The 15,428-nt window shown below is 38.7% G+C and overlaps 1 long non-coding RNA gene across 1 annotated transcript; it reads right to left on the bottom strand.

Moving 5' to 3' along the window:
• Positions 1-541: 541 nt before the first annotated feature.
• Positions 542-2,795, bottom strand: LOC133210301 (uncharacterized). The gene is made up of 3 exons (XR_009724904.1): positions 2,689-2,795; positions 1,397-1,554; positions 542-692 (listed from the first exon to the last, which is right to left on the bottom strand). It is a non-coding gene; the product is annotated as an uncharacterized LOC133210301 (long non-coding RNA).
• Positions 2,796-15,428: the final 12,633 nt, after the last annotated feature.

The raw sequence follows: 15,428 nt of genomic DNA, 5'->3' as shown, positions 1-15,428 counted from the left end.
ATACCTGAAGTACTTTGAATCAGACACAGTTTACTAGAATTCTTGGTATTTGCAGAAACTTTACCTTTTCCTTTGGTTTTTGATTCTGAAAAATGCTAAAAAATGTGCAAGGAGCACACAGTTCTTTAGCAGCATGGCAGGGACCCAGCAGCACTGTGAGACCTTCTTGTCTCCATGCACCTGCTTTCATGGAACTGATTATTTATCAGAGGGATTTTTTTTCCACTTAAGCTGCAGCTCTTTCTTAACTGTGTCAGACTGTATGCAAATGTGGCCATGAAAAATGGCAGATGCACAGGGAGCCCCTTTCTGATGAGGCAAAGCAGCTGCATGCCTGGTTAGAAACTCCCTTTTATGGCTAGAGACACCATCACCTGTGAAGCACCTGCTTGTGAAACATGCCAGGGGAAAGGCATGAGCTCAGAGGGGTTTAGCATAAGCTGGTGAGCCTGCTATAGTGGAGAAGCCCCTTTCCCAACTGCAGAGTTGTCCTCTGTAAAGTGAGAAAGAAAAAAGTTAATAAAGTAGAGCAGACCTTGCAGGAGGATGTGTAGCCTTGCAGTCCAGCAATCAGTGCTTTCTCCATGAAGAGGGAATCCTAAGTCTTGATTCCAGCTCCAACACTGATCAGGGATTGTGTGAAAGAACATAAATGAATTGTGGAGCCCCAGGATCTTCCCTTATTCCCTCTCCTAAGGGATATGAAAGCGTGCATCAGAGCACTCAGCCCTTGTACTTCACAGACCAAGGGAGGGTTCCCTTGGGGAGAAATTACATCTTTACACCAATTTGAACATTGATTTCTTCTTCCAACTCTTCAGCTACACTAACTGTCACATTTGGGTCTTCCCTCTGCTGTGCTGGAAGACAAGCCTTCAAATCTTTTTCTTTAACCTTAATTTCAGTTCTTCGTTATCAACATTTGTCAGCCAGAACATTCTTCTCTATTCCACCAGCCAGTGTAGGATGCATATCCCCACTCAGAGAGCCTGGGGGACTTATTCTGCATACATGATTTGGTTATAAAATAAATCTGAGTATTATTTGTTACTGAGGGACTTATTCAATAGAACCATTTAAAAATGTAGCTGCTGTTATTTCTAATGACTGTTGTTTCCTAATAAGAAGCGTTGACCTATGTACATCTTAAAAGCTTTTGTCATCCTTTTACTAACTCAGTTTCAGTATTAAGAACTACCCCTCTGGTATTACAATGGGCCCAACCAGTGTGACAGGTTCTCTGCAGGTTCATGGAACTTGTAATTCTCATTCCTTTTCCTGTGTTTACTCAAGTCACACTTTCCCTGCTCCTTGGGGCACCCAAGGTGTTTGCAGCTTTTTGAGTCATTAGTAAATAATGGTAGTGATTTCTGGAGAGTTACATCTTGCTACCCACTGCCACTGTGCTGGCCTGAAGATCTGGGAATGGAAGAGTTAACCTGACTGATTGCATGTCCTTGGTGATCCAGCCTCAGAGATCATGAGACACCTACATGGTATTTGGCTGTTCTTGCTCTGCTTCATTCCACTTTCAAACTTGGAGGAACTGAAAATCTCAAAACAAAATTATCCATTTTACTTTAAAACCACAGACAGATTCTGATGAACACACAAAGCAAAATTGAAGCTCAGAGCTAGCATTCTTGCTGTTTGGGGATGGCCAGCATGCAGGGTGCAATATTTTTTGTTCTGATGCCTTTTCCTAGATTAGTGTATGTCACCATCCCAGATGCACACATGGCACAGTGAGAACACCCTGGCAGTTCTAGATTCATGTTTTACATCCTTAGCCCATGGGTTTTAATGATTTCCTGTACAAAAACTGACATAAATCCACCCCCTTCTGGCAGTAATACTTCTCATGCTTTCATGAAGATAATGCTGGCTGTTGGCACTGAAAGTGAAGCAGATGCATAAACATAGATTTAGGGAGCTAGCTGACACAGGCTTCTATATAATTCTGGCCACATTGCTTAAAGTGTTTCCGGATGAAGATTTATATATAAAACTTTAGAGGCTTATTATTGCTATTGTTAAAGAAACAAGACTGTTGTTTTGCCTGCTCTGCTACACAAATCTGATTTAATAGGCTACACAGTAGAATATATGATCACACCTGTTTAACTGAAACAAGATTCTTCCCATGTTATATGTTGAAAATATGCTGCACTGTAAAGATAGCAGAATAAAAATGTCTGAAAATGGTGCTGTTACATTTTGTGAGTTGTTTTAAATAGCTGTTTTTATTTCTGGCTGTTGTAAATGTCTATCGTTGTCTACAATAACTACTATGATTCATTATCTTCCATAGGTTTGACACAGGAATTGTTTGGTCAAGATGGCTGTCATTCAATTAACTCCTAAAATGAATTAAGATTCATGTAAACAAACCAAAACACACACACAAAAAAGCGCTACCTCACCTGTTTTATGGATAAGAAAAAATAGGGAAAAAATGTGAAATATAAAGAGTGAGAGCTAAGAACCATGTCAACCATCCTTCAACTTAACCCATGACTTTTCTACTTGGCATGAATAGCTGAGATTTGAAAGCATTTGAAAGCACATAAGACTGAATGTTTCAAAAAACTTTGACAAAAGGGAATGGCTCAGACACCATCTGCAATTCTGGAAGGCCCGGACCAAAGAACTATTTTGGCCTCATCCAGAGCAGGCAGTTTCACTTACAGGTTTTCAAACTATCTATCTGGACTGCCCTGCAGATCGTGAGGATCCGATGTCACTCTCCTTTTCCACCATCAGATAAGACCATGGAAATCACACAGAATTTTTTTTACAGATAACCTTTTCCAACCCAGGTGGTAAAGAATGCAAACAAAATAAAAGGAGAAATTAATACAGGGGACATTCAGACACCAAATGATTACAGAATTGCAGTGAACTTATCTCAAAATCTCTTGTATCAGTTAACAGGAAGAACATTTTGTGTACATGCTGTGGGCTGCATTTTGAACATAAAATAGCTGGAAGAAAAGGAGTAACAAGCAAATTAAAAGGTTAGTGGTTCTCTCTAAAAACTCAAAAAGAAAGGCAGTCCTGTTTTCAGCATAAAGTTGTTAGTGGTAACAGTTGTCAAGTCAGAATGTACATTTTTGTCCTCAACACTGTTATTTTTATTATTAATCTCATGCTATGTATGTCAACCTTATTACTTCTGAAGCAAATATATGTGACAGAAGAGTATTAGTATGGGGAAAGTGACAATAATTTTTTTCTTTAAAGAATTGTTGCTCTCTTCCAAGCTGATCTCTGGTTATTCCTTGAAAAAGAAACTGGTGTTGATTACTTTCCAGTGCAAAAAACAGAAGTACCTTACAGCACATTTAGCTCAAAGCAGATTGATTTTGCATATGCACATCATCTACCATAATGACCTTCATTTTTAATGTCACACAATGTACATATATGTATTTCAAAATTCTTCATTCCTACATGGTTCTGTAATATGCTATACTTATGCACTAAAAAGTACTAGCAGGCACAGCTAATAAAGCAAATGTGCTGTACTGATTCTTAGTAACTGAAATATTCTCTGTATCTGAAAAACTAGAATACAAATATTCATATAGAGATCAAGCCTACAGAGCAATACATTTTCAACAAAAGCCAATAGCACATTAACAACAGATATATTAATCTGGTATAAAACCGAAGACTGCCTGGATACTGCTCACCGTTAGTAAGTATTATCCATTTGGATGTCCTCAGAAACAGCAACATTCAAGAAGCATCCAGACTTTTACAACTGGCATTATTCTTGTGTTTGAATAAACATTTCCTTTTCTAACCACAGTCCATTCATTTATTTGCTTGTGTTCTTATTTCCTTTGGAATCTCTAACTGTTATGGAAAAATCCACAGCCAAAGGGAGGCATGAGGAAAAAATGACAAAGTTTCCACATAGAGTTCTGTCACTGGTATGGCATGCTGCAAACCTATGGATCTCCCTAGATCCACCACTGTCAGCAGTATCAGTACTATCTGCAGTATTTCTAGCATGCTGATCATTATCTCAGCACTAAAGAAAACATTTTTAAAGGAGTCATGTAGAGTCAAAATCAGCTCTAGTATCAGCTTCTTTGCAGTAGAGCCCTAGACTTCAGAGTTTTTTTCTCTTTCTTTCCTAAATCCTTTTATTCCAGTTTTCACTTAAAGTCTTTGCTAATTAGATTATGGGGGAAAGAAATTGAATTTGCCATTAGCTCTGGAAAAAGACAGTCTAGTATTTGTCCAAACCTCCCTGGCACAGATGCACTAGAAAGCCCTTCTTGGGAGTTCCTTAGGCTAATGCTGGGTTGGGAAGTTTCTTCTCAAGGGAATTCACCTCATCCCATCACATTTTATAAACTCATCTCAAATAGTTGCAAAGAGTAAATGTGTTTTGAAATGGTAATAATAATGTGGACTTTTTATCTACTTGTATATATGTGTTTGTGTGTTTTCTCATAGGAAGAAATAACTACTTTCTCTAGCTTTCTCAAAACAATCTTCATCTTTTTCCCATGCATCACATCCTAAAAACAGCACAATGTGCTGAACAATTACCTCACTCAGAAAAGTTCTCAAGAAGATAATAGAAATGGTTTTAATGCAATTTGGCTTCCCAAAGGATATTTCTACATGGAAAGATACTTTCTGAGGCAAGCTGGCCTTGAAACAAGATGCATCAGAAGCATCTAGAAAAGATGCTACTCCCTAGACTGAGCTCCATTATGCTCTCTCCCACTCCTTACATGTGGAAGTTGCAGCATCATTGTCCAAGCAAATATTTTTTTTACAAATCTTCACTATTGTTTCAGCACAATATTGTTTTACAGTAAAATGCAAGACAACAAGACTCCTTGCAAATCTCTTGTGGAAGTTTTAGTCTTGATACCAGCTGTTATTGTTGTTTCAAAGACTGTGACTGTCATAACATACTGAAAACAGTAGCACTGTTAAGAAAATTCTTATTACGATACCCAGTGCGATCTTCATAGTTTGAAGATCAAAACTGAAGCAGAAGGACAGATGCCTAAATCTGAGTCATCTCAGAATTGTGTTAAGGATATATATGTCAAAGTAATTGTACGTTACTATGCTTTAGCACTTGTGTAGATCTCCCAGAAGGATGTTACCTATTTCCTTTTATTTTTTTTGGTGAATAGACTCTGGTGAAAAAGACATGAAGGTTATATCTCCACTGTAATGTGAAGGACAAGAGGCTGGTCACACACAGAAAGAGGTATTTGCTAGAGCAGAAAAATTCTCCCAATTGAAAAGGAAAGTCTCACATGTCCAGTTAGAGTGTTTTTTCATAGACTCAGTGTTAAGGAGAGAGTATTCCTCCAAGCCCTGCTGGCAGCAGAGGAGAAGGCAGTGATGCATCATTCTGCAGAAGTGGACTTTCTCATTTCCTAGGTTCCTGTCGTCATTTTTACCTAACAGACCTTTGCTCTTGAAAGACTGGAACACTGGCTTGGCAGTTATCTTTCCTGCTCTCCTCCTTTGGCAAATTGCTTTGCTGTGAGTTTTGGAGGTTAGTATTAAAGGTCTTGACTTGTTAAAAGGCTTCAGAAAATGTTTTCTGAATAATGGACTGTAGAAGACTGTGACGCACAAGAAACTTTACTAATGTCTGTGTGCAAGGCACAGACTCTTCTGCTACTGGGGCCTCTTCCAGTTTGATGTTACTATTCCAGATGGGACACTCTGTTAAACAAAGGCTTGTTCTTGTCTGCACTAAATGCTGACTAGTGTTGATATCTTGTTAGTGGAAAGCTAGATTTGCAATTATAGGCCTTTCAGCTATCTAGACAAGTTCCTAGCAGCTGGAGGAGGCAGAAGTATGCTCTGAGATTTGCTGTCCCTAGAAGATGGCACACTTCAGAAAATGGCATACTTTCTCTGAAGGAAACACCAATGACTTTGATCTCCAATTTGTGTATCCTTTCTCAACCATGATGAAAAGAAATCTGAGACATCATTTGTGCCCTTTGATCCCAAATTATCCTTTTTATTTACTACTTATGACTACCTGGAATATTCTCTGCCTTGCTCTGCAAAGAACAATTTATGCAGTCAATAGAAAGACCTGTTGTTCAGGAGCTAGTGATAGTGTTTCCTGCAACTGCTACAGCAAAATGCTATGTTCTACCCACAAAAGTTTTATTACTAGTAAGACAAAAGTACAACAGTCCAATGAAACAGACAGTTCAAGTGCAACCAGTTTTAAAGGAAAGCACATAAACCAGGAAATCTGGGATTTTTATAAGGTTAAGCTGTAAAAGAATTTAGTAGGAAGACATATCAAAGCTTAAAGGTATAAAACATGAACATGCCCATGAATTCCAGGATAGACTTTGATCTCAGATTACATCATTAGTATGTTTGTCATTGAATGCCTTTTTTAAAAAAAAAGCAGCTTTGCTGCTGCTATCACTGCCATTATTTTTGGCAATGGTACACTGATGCAATGACTGTTTTTTTGTTGGTTTTTTTTTTTTTATTTCTAAATAAAGTAACAGTTAACTAGGCCTTTGGACTTGGAAATCTTAAAGAACTTTCTAAATGTCAGTTAATATCATACTCATAAAGCTGGGTAATTCTGAGTGTTGGGCAAGTGATGGAAGAAGAGGAACGAATTTTCATTTAGATTCTCCTATGCTACATTCCCTTGCACCTATTCCACATTAACTCTTATTTGCCACCCATATTAAGATGAGCAGAAGAGAGACAAGTGATTGGAATCTACACCCAGGGTGATTCACTGCTTCTTGCCACATGAAAAGAGAAGCATGCACAAAGGAAAAAGAAATAAGGTTTTCAACCTGTAACATTTCAAAGCTGTTGTTAAAAAATGCAAGCACCCAGCTTTTAGCTGTTTGTCTGAAAGCTTAGTTCAGCACACTAAAGCAAAAATCTGGATTATAAACAACTCTGTGAAGAGTTCTTCACATAAGAACATTGGAAATCCCTTTTTGCCCCACAAAAAAAAAAAATAGGATCTTTTAAATTAAATTCACAGGCTACAGCAGTTCTGGACAGCTTAGAAAGTCAACTTCCTTTGCTTGAATTATAAACAGTATTTCTGGTAGATGACTTGAGGAAGCAATGCTTATGTCAGAAGTACAGGAACAGCGAGACATCCACAAACGAGTATTGAATGGTATGTTCAAAAGCCTGGTTTTTAAACAAGGTCATGTGCAAAGCACTTTAGGACATGTGTCTGTCTTAAAATTTTGAAGTCAAAGTTATCACTTTGCTTAAGATTCTTGTGAGATCTTCATGAAGGTAAATAATTTCAAAACTATTAGCACTTTTCCTCCCCAGCATTGCATTTAACTTTGCTATAAAGCATTTCTGTTAGGATACCTAAAATGGAAGCTGTTCTGAGGGCTCTCTTATATCAAACCCTAGAAAAGAAATCAGAAAACTGTGTCTAAATTATAGATCTTTCCTCAATGAAATGTGGACATATCCATCTATATGCATGTTTAGAGATACCCTCAAAATTAATTTAGCTTATTCATGTATTTGAAAGACCAAACTATCAGCAAAGGATACTTAATTTGCAAGGCCTGCTTTTATAAAAAAATCCTGTTTGGTGACAAGAAAACAACATGTTAAATGAATACTTTCAAAGCATCCTTGGACAGTTGAGAGCTGGCAGAGTTCATCAAGTTTCAGGTGTGACGAATACATGTTAAAGATCTGACATCTTGCAGCTCAGAATCAGTGTCAGAAACTTCCACAGATCTTCTTATGTCAGCTTACCTCTGGGTCAACTTATGATGAAAACACCACAGAAAATTTTGCTTAACTGTTTTACCCTCAGCAACTGTAAGAACCCATTTGTCAAACTTCAGAGGAATCTGCAGGAGACAGCAGCACAGTATGTCAGCTTTCACAGCAGTTAGCAGAAGTCCAGGATATTCATCTGCTGTAAAAGCAGTTTTACTGAAATCCTACAAGTTGCTACAAACAAGTTTGATTGCAATATGAAGTCACTGTGAGGTCAGTCATAATCAACAGTGAACCCTGCCTGTTACTAAGTCAAGGTAAATAGCAATAAACTGTGTCTATATTAGGCTTAATTTGAGGTTTAGCAAGTTAATCTTTCTCCAACCTCACCCCATAGTCTTAAAATAGAATAACACCAAAAGTCTTTCGAAAAGTTTTATGGGATTGTGACATACAAGACAGTGATTTCACTTTGCTAGTATTCCCATGCAAAACCTGCTCTTGTACTTTGTTTCATGAAAACTAGTTACAATTTAAGAAAAAAAAAAAAAAGGAAACGATTTAAAAATCCTAATTTCTTTTGTTATGCCTTGAAGTTATCTTTTACTAAAATTTTGCAGTTTACAAAAGTTATTGCAAGGAGACATTTCAAAATGCTAGAATACAACAAAAGAACAACATTGCACATAACTCATTGTCTTGCCTGGATCCCTCATCTTACAGTTTTCCAAGGCCTATGCTTTCTAGACTTGACTTAATAACCCTAAATATTTCAGGATTGTCAACACTTCACTGATGACTTATCTTGTCCATCTTGAACATCATGAAATTCCTTCAGGGTTACTGAGGTACCGCGCCAAGAGTCTTTCTACTATTACCTCTTGCTGTCTGGCAGTGAGCAGTTTTAACATTTTGAGGAGTACACATTGCCAACTTTGAAGCCATTCTAAAGATAAATCTAACTGAAGACCCCAAGAAATCAAGTAATGATTAATACCAAAAAGCTTCCATGCAAGTTTAGAAGGTTGGGTTTTTTTTTTAAGAAAAAGATATTCATGAATATAATCTGCTTACTGAAACCAGATTTGCCTTATGAGCAGGATGTGTTGTTTTTTTAAAAAAAAGAGCAATAAAATACCAGTAAAAATGTCAAGCCATAAAATTATATACATTGCTATTGACAGTGTTCTATTTGCATGCCTCTGAAAAGCTAAGCAGTCATTTCTTCAAAGATAGGAATGAAAAATACTATAAAGAGATCCCTGCAGCAAGAAAGCCCTATACCTTTTTCTCAGCAATTTGTATCTCTCTACTACTGTAGTATTATATAAATATTATATGATTTATATTATATAATATAAAATTGTAATATTTTATATTATAAAAAAAGCCATGAGGCATCAGCTGAAATCCATTTACATTAATTGGCAATTCAAACAGAGAATAAGGGACATTTTCCACCTTCAGGACCTGTTGAACTGAGCAGATAAAACAGACAAATGTTAGGGAGAAAGGAGAGATTATTCGCAGTTTGAGAGGGAAGTCTGTCTAAATAATTCTAGGCATGAAAACCTAATGATAAATACCCTTCTTGGATTTGTAAATGCATATCTGCGTATTACTTCCACCTGTCCACAAAAGCATGACCACAAGTAACTTGTTCAAAGAGATAGTGTCTATGATAACACCCGTAGCGGCACCTCCATTTTAAATGTGTCAGACAGCCTGAATTATTACATTGCCTTACTGCTTTTTGGCATCGTTATTCAGCAACCATTAATCGTATGTTTGTATCACAGTAATGTAGATAAGTCCCATCTAGACCATAACTTCAGAGGAGCTTGCATCTTCGCCTGTCATCCAGGTCATAGCAGCCTAAAAATTTGGATCTTTATTTACAGGAAGGTTGAAGACTCTGTGCTTTGATCTCCTGAAACCCTGGGCCTAGTTATGACTGAGACATATACTGAAAATCTAGCCTTTCAGAAGCAAGAAAACTGTCCTATCAAATATGGGACTTCAGGAGATACGTATGTTCACAGAGTGACCAGAAAGAAAGTTGTGGGGACTAAAGCGGAGTGATGCAGGAGGCAAACTAGTTCGACAGTTCACAGGCATTTCATTTGTACTTTGATCTGCTTACAGACATGATGGCAAACTAATTCAAGGCTGAAAAACAAAGGGCGTTCAAGAAAGGAAGCACCTTGGGTTTTGAAACTGTATTTGAACTCTGCATTTTCCAATAGAGGAATTAAAGATATTTTTATTTAATAAGCATAACTTTGGTAATATATTGCTTAATCTAAAGTTACTTGTATTTTTACAGGGTATTTTATACTGCATAAAAAGAAAAATAACAAAAGCTCAGAGTGGTAGTTTGGATCAGTATTTTCCTATTGCAGTTCTATTTTATTGCTTTTCAAGAGGTTCTCTGAATTTACAAATGAGACTTTGAAGGAAGGAAAGCTCTCTGAGCTGGTTTGGTTATATTTATCTTGTAACATTAACTCAAGCTCCTCCCTAGCCTGCATAGTAGTATCTCCTGCAGCCTAAAGCAATGAAGCCTGTTAGTCTGGTTTTCAAAGGTCAAAATGAAGGATTTTGTGTATTTGCATTAATATGGGCCTCCCAACTCAAGCATTTAGGGAATGCTGCTCAGAGGTCTTCCAGAAAATCTTCCACACCTTGGCTAGTGATGGAAAATAGTGTTAATGATATTTAGTGCACGCTCCAGGCAGAAAAAACACAGATGCCATACACAAAGCCAACAAGGACCAAAATGTTATTGCGACAAAGGTGAAATTTAGGTACCTACACTCTACTGCAATCCCAGTAAAACCCCTGTTCATTTGAAACATCAGCATAAATTGATGTAACTGCTTTCCCTCTATGAAACCCTTGTGGAACAGTCCCATACTAGACAGGGTAGGTAAAAGCTGCAAGGCATGCAGTGATCCCACCATGGGGAACGCAGGTGGTAACTTTCTGGCAATATTACTAGCAGCATGCATCTACCCTTCTGCCTGACTTTCCAGTCCAGTGATGAAGCAGTATGAAGCACCAAAACCTTTTGAAGCTACCTTTCATTGCCTGTGCCAAAGTGACACCGAGTGCCCTCCTTCAAACTTGGGGGTTTCCCACCTAGGCACAGAAAACTAGATGCCCAAAGTTGCAGCTCATGCATTTTGATCATTGTAATCTCATCTACGATCAACCTTTACACACTGAATGGGCAAGATCAGACATACAGCTGCCCAAGTATTCCTTTAGGCAGCATTTGTGCACACACTCCCCAGAAAGCATCCAGTCAAGTCTCCTTCCCAGCACTGACCAGAAGCATTTCTAGCTCACTAGGCAGAAAAACGAAGTACCAATGCATGGTAAGAAGCACTCTCTTTCTTGGGACTGGGTGTCTAATAAACTCCTAAACTCCGTCATGAGCAATGATCCAGACAGGGAAGTGCCAAAAAGTTGTTTTTTATAAAGTCTTGACTGGAGCAAAAACTGTATTGCCATCCTTCAAAGCAGAAGAAGGAATCAAACACCCTCCATGTTGAAGACCCTGAGCAGATGGGAAGGCTTCAAAACCAGTTCTATTTACAATACCATAGCTCCAAAGAGAAGACAAAGTGTAGAATTATTCCTATGCTTAGGTGTTAATTGGCAGCTGTCAGTGGTCAGTGCCTATGGCATCCAAGGATTTAGTAGTAGTCTACATAGACTTCCTTAGAAATATTGTCTTCTCTCAGTCTTGCAATACTTACACTGAGCATCAGAAGGAGACAGTTTCTAATATTTTGTTCATTGTTTTGGCAGGCTTGCTCCGCAGGTCATCTGTTACCATGTTATTTATGGAACATTGCAATGGACCCACTGCAACATTGATATGGAACGCACACCACTTGCCTGTAAATTCTGAAATGTGCTGTTCCCAAGAATCTCTCTGGGAGCATCATGTAACAGGACTCTAGGAGAGGTAAGAGACCATAGCCAGATTTCAGGGACTTTCACTGGAAAATGATACTTTAGCATAAGGCAACTGTGGGAGGTCTGAAGCAAGAGACATTGAGACAGCTCAGGCCTCCAAATTTAAAATGAAATCAGAAAATATTTTGCCACAGAGATAAAACTTTATAGACAGAGGAGAACTCAAGGGCATTGCAATACAGCCTGCATTTCTGCATTTCTGCAGAAAAGCCACCACAGGCCCTGAAAGCTATTTTGCCATATTGCCAAATAACCCTTTTTCCAGTAAAGCTAATTAGTGTGAATCCAGCATGATGCAGACTTGGCTACACTTTTCAGTTGTTGGACTGGCTCCTTTTCTGGCTGTCTTGGAATTCTGTGCACTGGGTTGTAGTGCAGGGTTTGCATAGCCAAAGAATTCTCTTCTGTCTCAGGTGAGTCCTCTGCTATAACAACCTTGATACCCTCAGAGAGGCTGCCAGCAGATAAGTAAGGATTAGACCATTGCATGACTCATGTGTGAACCTTCCCACAATCACCTTATAAAGCAAGAGGATTAAGTACAGGAGCACTGTGGCTCCATGAATATAGTTCTGGTATGCTCTCCCAATATCCTTGTTTGCCAAGCTGATAGGTGTTCATCCTAGATGACATATCCATCCCACACTGCTGTCAGGAGATTAAATATTATTTTAGCATCAATTAAATGTAAATAACGGCCTGAGCCAGGCACAGTGAAAGGCTTCAATGCCAAAAGAAAACTAGGGAAGAACTGAAGTATTAAGTCCAGATTCACCATCCAACAACACTCCTACCCACATACACCGAGCATGTCCTCATGCTTAACACTTTGTTTTGGCTATCTCTCAGCAGTTTATGAGGTTTGGGAATACTATTCTCAGACACCTGGCTGTTCCCACACACTGTGCAGGAAGCTTGAATGCCTGTCTCCATCCAGAATATCAGTGTGGGAGCCATATGCTGAAGAACTGAGCTACTTTGGCACCAAACCTGCTGGTATCTCAATTTCATACTGGGTCTAACCCAAAATTCTCAGATGCAGTAAAAGAATTTAGCACAGTTAAAGCCAGAAGAGTTAAGCCTATTAACTGTGGCTGTAGAACTGGTCTAAATAGTAATATAAATCATCTAGAGCTTTTGGATATCAAACAAAGTCTTTCGGTTGAATTCAATAGACCCTGAGTCCCAAATCCCGTGGAAAAAAAAAAAAAAAAAAAAAAAAAAGTGTATTTATAGCAAGTCTTTTCCTCTCTATTATTTAACACCATCATTAAAATCTGAACAATGTGTTTTTATCAGTTTTATGCAGTGAAAAGCAGAGTCCACAATTGCCAAATCAATTCTTGCTTTACTGTAATGTCTCTAGAGAGTCATGGCTGGCACAAAGCCTCAACTAAGGGCTAATTTTCACCTTCCCTTTACTGTCAGAAACAAAACACAAGCAAAATCTGCTCACATTTTCAAAATGGAAGCAGCACAAAAAAAAAATGATGAAAGCATTTGAGAAGAAATAGAAGAAAAATAAAACACTCTGTGGATTAATATCTACCTTTGTAAGAGGTCAAATTTTTCCTCTGTCAGTATAAAATGATCACACGACATCTAGTCATGTGCTTGGTTTTATGTGTCTTCGGCTTTAAGAAGTGAAAGTCATTATTTCTGCTGATTTGCCTTCTGGGTGGGGAAGTTCCCAAAATGTGCTGATGGTTGCTCTCTGACCACTGGCTTTCTGTGACACCATGTAGTCAGACTTCTCTGGAGCTAGCTGTAAGACTTTTTATTTCTCCTTTAGACTTACACCATGGGAATAGGTCACGAATGACCTTTCCAGGCACTTGGCATGCCTAGCAATATCTTTTACTATAGGTAAGTAGTGACTGACATCCACTTCATCAGTTGTAATCATTATGCTCAAGAGTTTTGCCTTAGGGCTGGGTGTGCTATGTTTAAAGGACTTGACTGTCATACCTGAAGAAAACTGGCAGAGTACATTGTAAACTCATTCACTGCTTTTCCCCTTCTTTGCAGGGAAATGAAATTGTATCTAAGCTTGTGCTCCTGTAAACAGACGTGTTCCATTGAAGAATGTTCCAGTCTATAGCACAGGCCTTCCTGAGCTGATTCAGCTGTTTGGTGAGAAGATGGTGGATAAAAGAGAAAGTATCAAAAGGTATGCAGAATAAAGAGGACAAAGCTGAAGTACTTGGGTTTAACAACGTCAGTAAAACAAGTACATTTAGATCACCAAGTCACATCAAGAAAGCAGTGGTTCCCCACAGCTCAGACACAAGCTACTCTTCACTGCCATGGTTGTCCCAGACGTGGATTAGGTGTTTCAGTTTCAAGTGATTGTCCCTCACTTGCATCACTGTACACCCTCCATGTATCACTACAGTCTTGCCCTTCTCCCTTTGATTCCAGCTGACCTAGACAAGGAGAAAGACTAAGCCAGGGTCATCCTGCTTTTTGTATCTGACCAGACAGTACATAATTCAGGCACACGTTTGTGTAGTCTGAAAGAGCAAGTTGGTACAGTCTATGGATTTATCTCCACAGCTATACTTTCAGTCTGTCCCATTAGACATGCTTCATGGTATTTAAAGTAAGCAAGGGCAAAAGCAAGGGCTAGATACCAGGAGATGCTGAGTGGCTTCAGCTCACAGGATTCTAGTTGTAGGAGCACCCATTATGACTTTTTGCTATTTCTTATAATGAGCTTTCCATCTTGCTTGCTTTCTGTTAATACATGGAAAAATAACAGATTTCCTATCAAAAGGCAACACATTTCATATAAACAGAGGTTCTCGTTAAAACTTTCTACAGACTGGACAGACTGGCCAGGATAATCGTCAGTGCTGTAACAAGATGTGTAATAACATGTAAATATTTCTGCATATAAGAAATTATGTCATAACACAATTGGCTTGGCTTTTGCACAAAGTTCTGCACCTGAGATGAGTCACTTTGGTGCGTAATCTAGTAACGTTCTCTCTTTTTGTAGCTGTGTTATATAAATGCTTTTACGAGGCACACTTAAGCCAGGAACACTAAGGGCTGAATGTCCAGGACACCTTTAGTGTGTTGTGTTCTACTGAGAACGTATGCGAGTAAAAACAACGCCTTGTATTCAGGTAAAGACATATTTGTACTCAATCAAACAATGAGATAATTAACCAAAGTTAACATCAGCATGATTTTGACAATAAAGTCTGTATAGAGCTAGGGATGGGCAGAGCCCTTTATAAAGGATCAGACAGCATGTCTGCATTGTGCAACAGTGTGCAAAGCAGAGATCCTGAGCTAGCACATACCCAAACTGGTCTGTCTACATGGCGTAGCAGGGTGCCAGGTTACCAGCTTTGGTCTTGGAAGCAGGATAGCAGCATCAGTGTGATACCACACCCAATTAATGAGCTTGGCATTACTTTGCTGACATGGCCATCCTCCTCCAGATTCCAAAGCTCCATTAGCTCAGGCATGCATGCAATGTGCTATGTTGCACAGCAGGTGTAGGCTCCAAGTTAAATGGAGCTTTGGACCAAGTGCAAAATGGAGCCTTAAGAGAGTCAAGACAAGCAACCCCTTAAGTATTAGAAGAACAAGATGAAGAGGATTAGAGATTACTTTGGACAAGGAAAGCCAGTGATACTTAATAGAAGTCTTCAGATAGAGAGATAGATCAACTCTGTAATAGGCCA

This window comes from Neopsephotus bourkii, unplaced genomic scaffold, assembly GCF_033783945.1.
Source record: "Neopsephotus bourkii isolate Nb327-2 ecotype Australia unplaced genomic scaffold, CSIRO-AGI_Nbou_v1 NB_437, whole genome shotgun sequence".
NCBI lineage: Eukaryota > Metazoa > Chordata > Aves > Psittaciformes > Psittacidae > Neopsephotus > Neopsephotus bourkii.
This window is presented reverse-complemented; position numbering and strand designations above follow the sequence as displayed.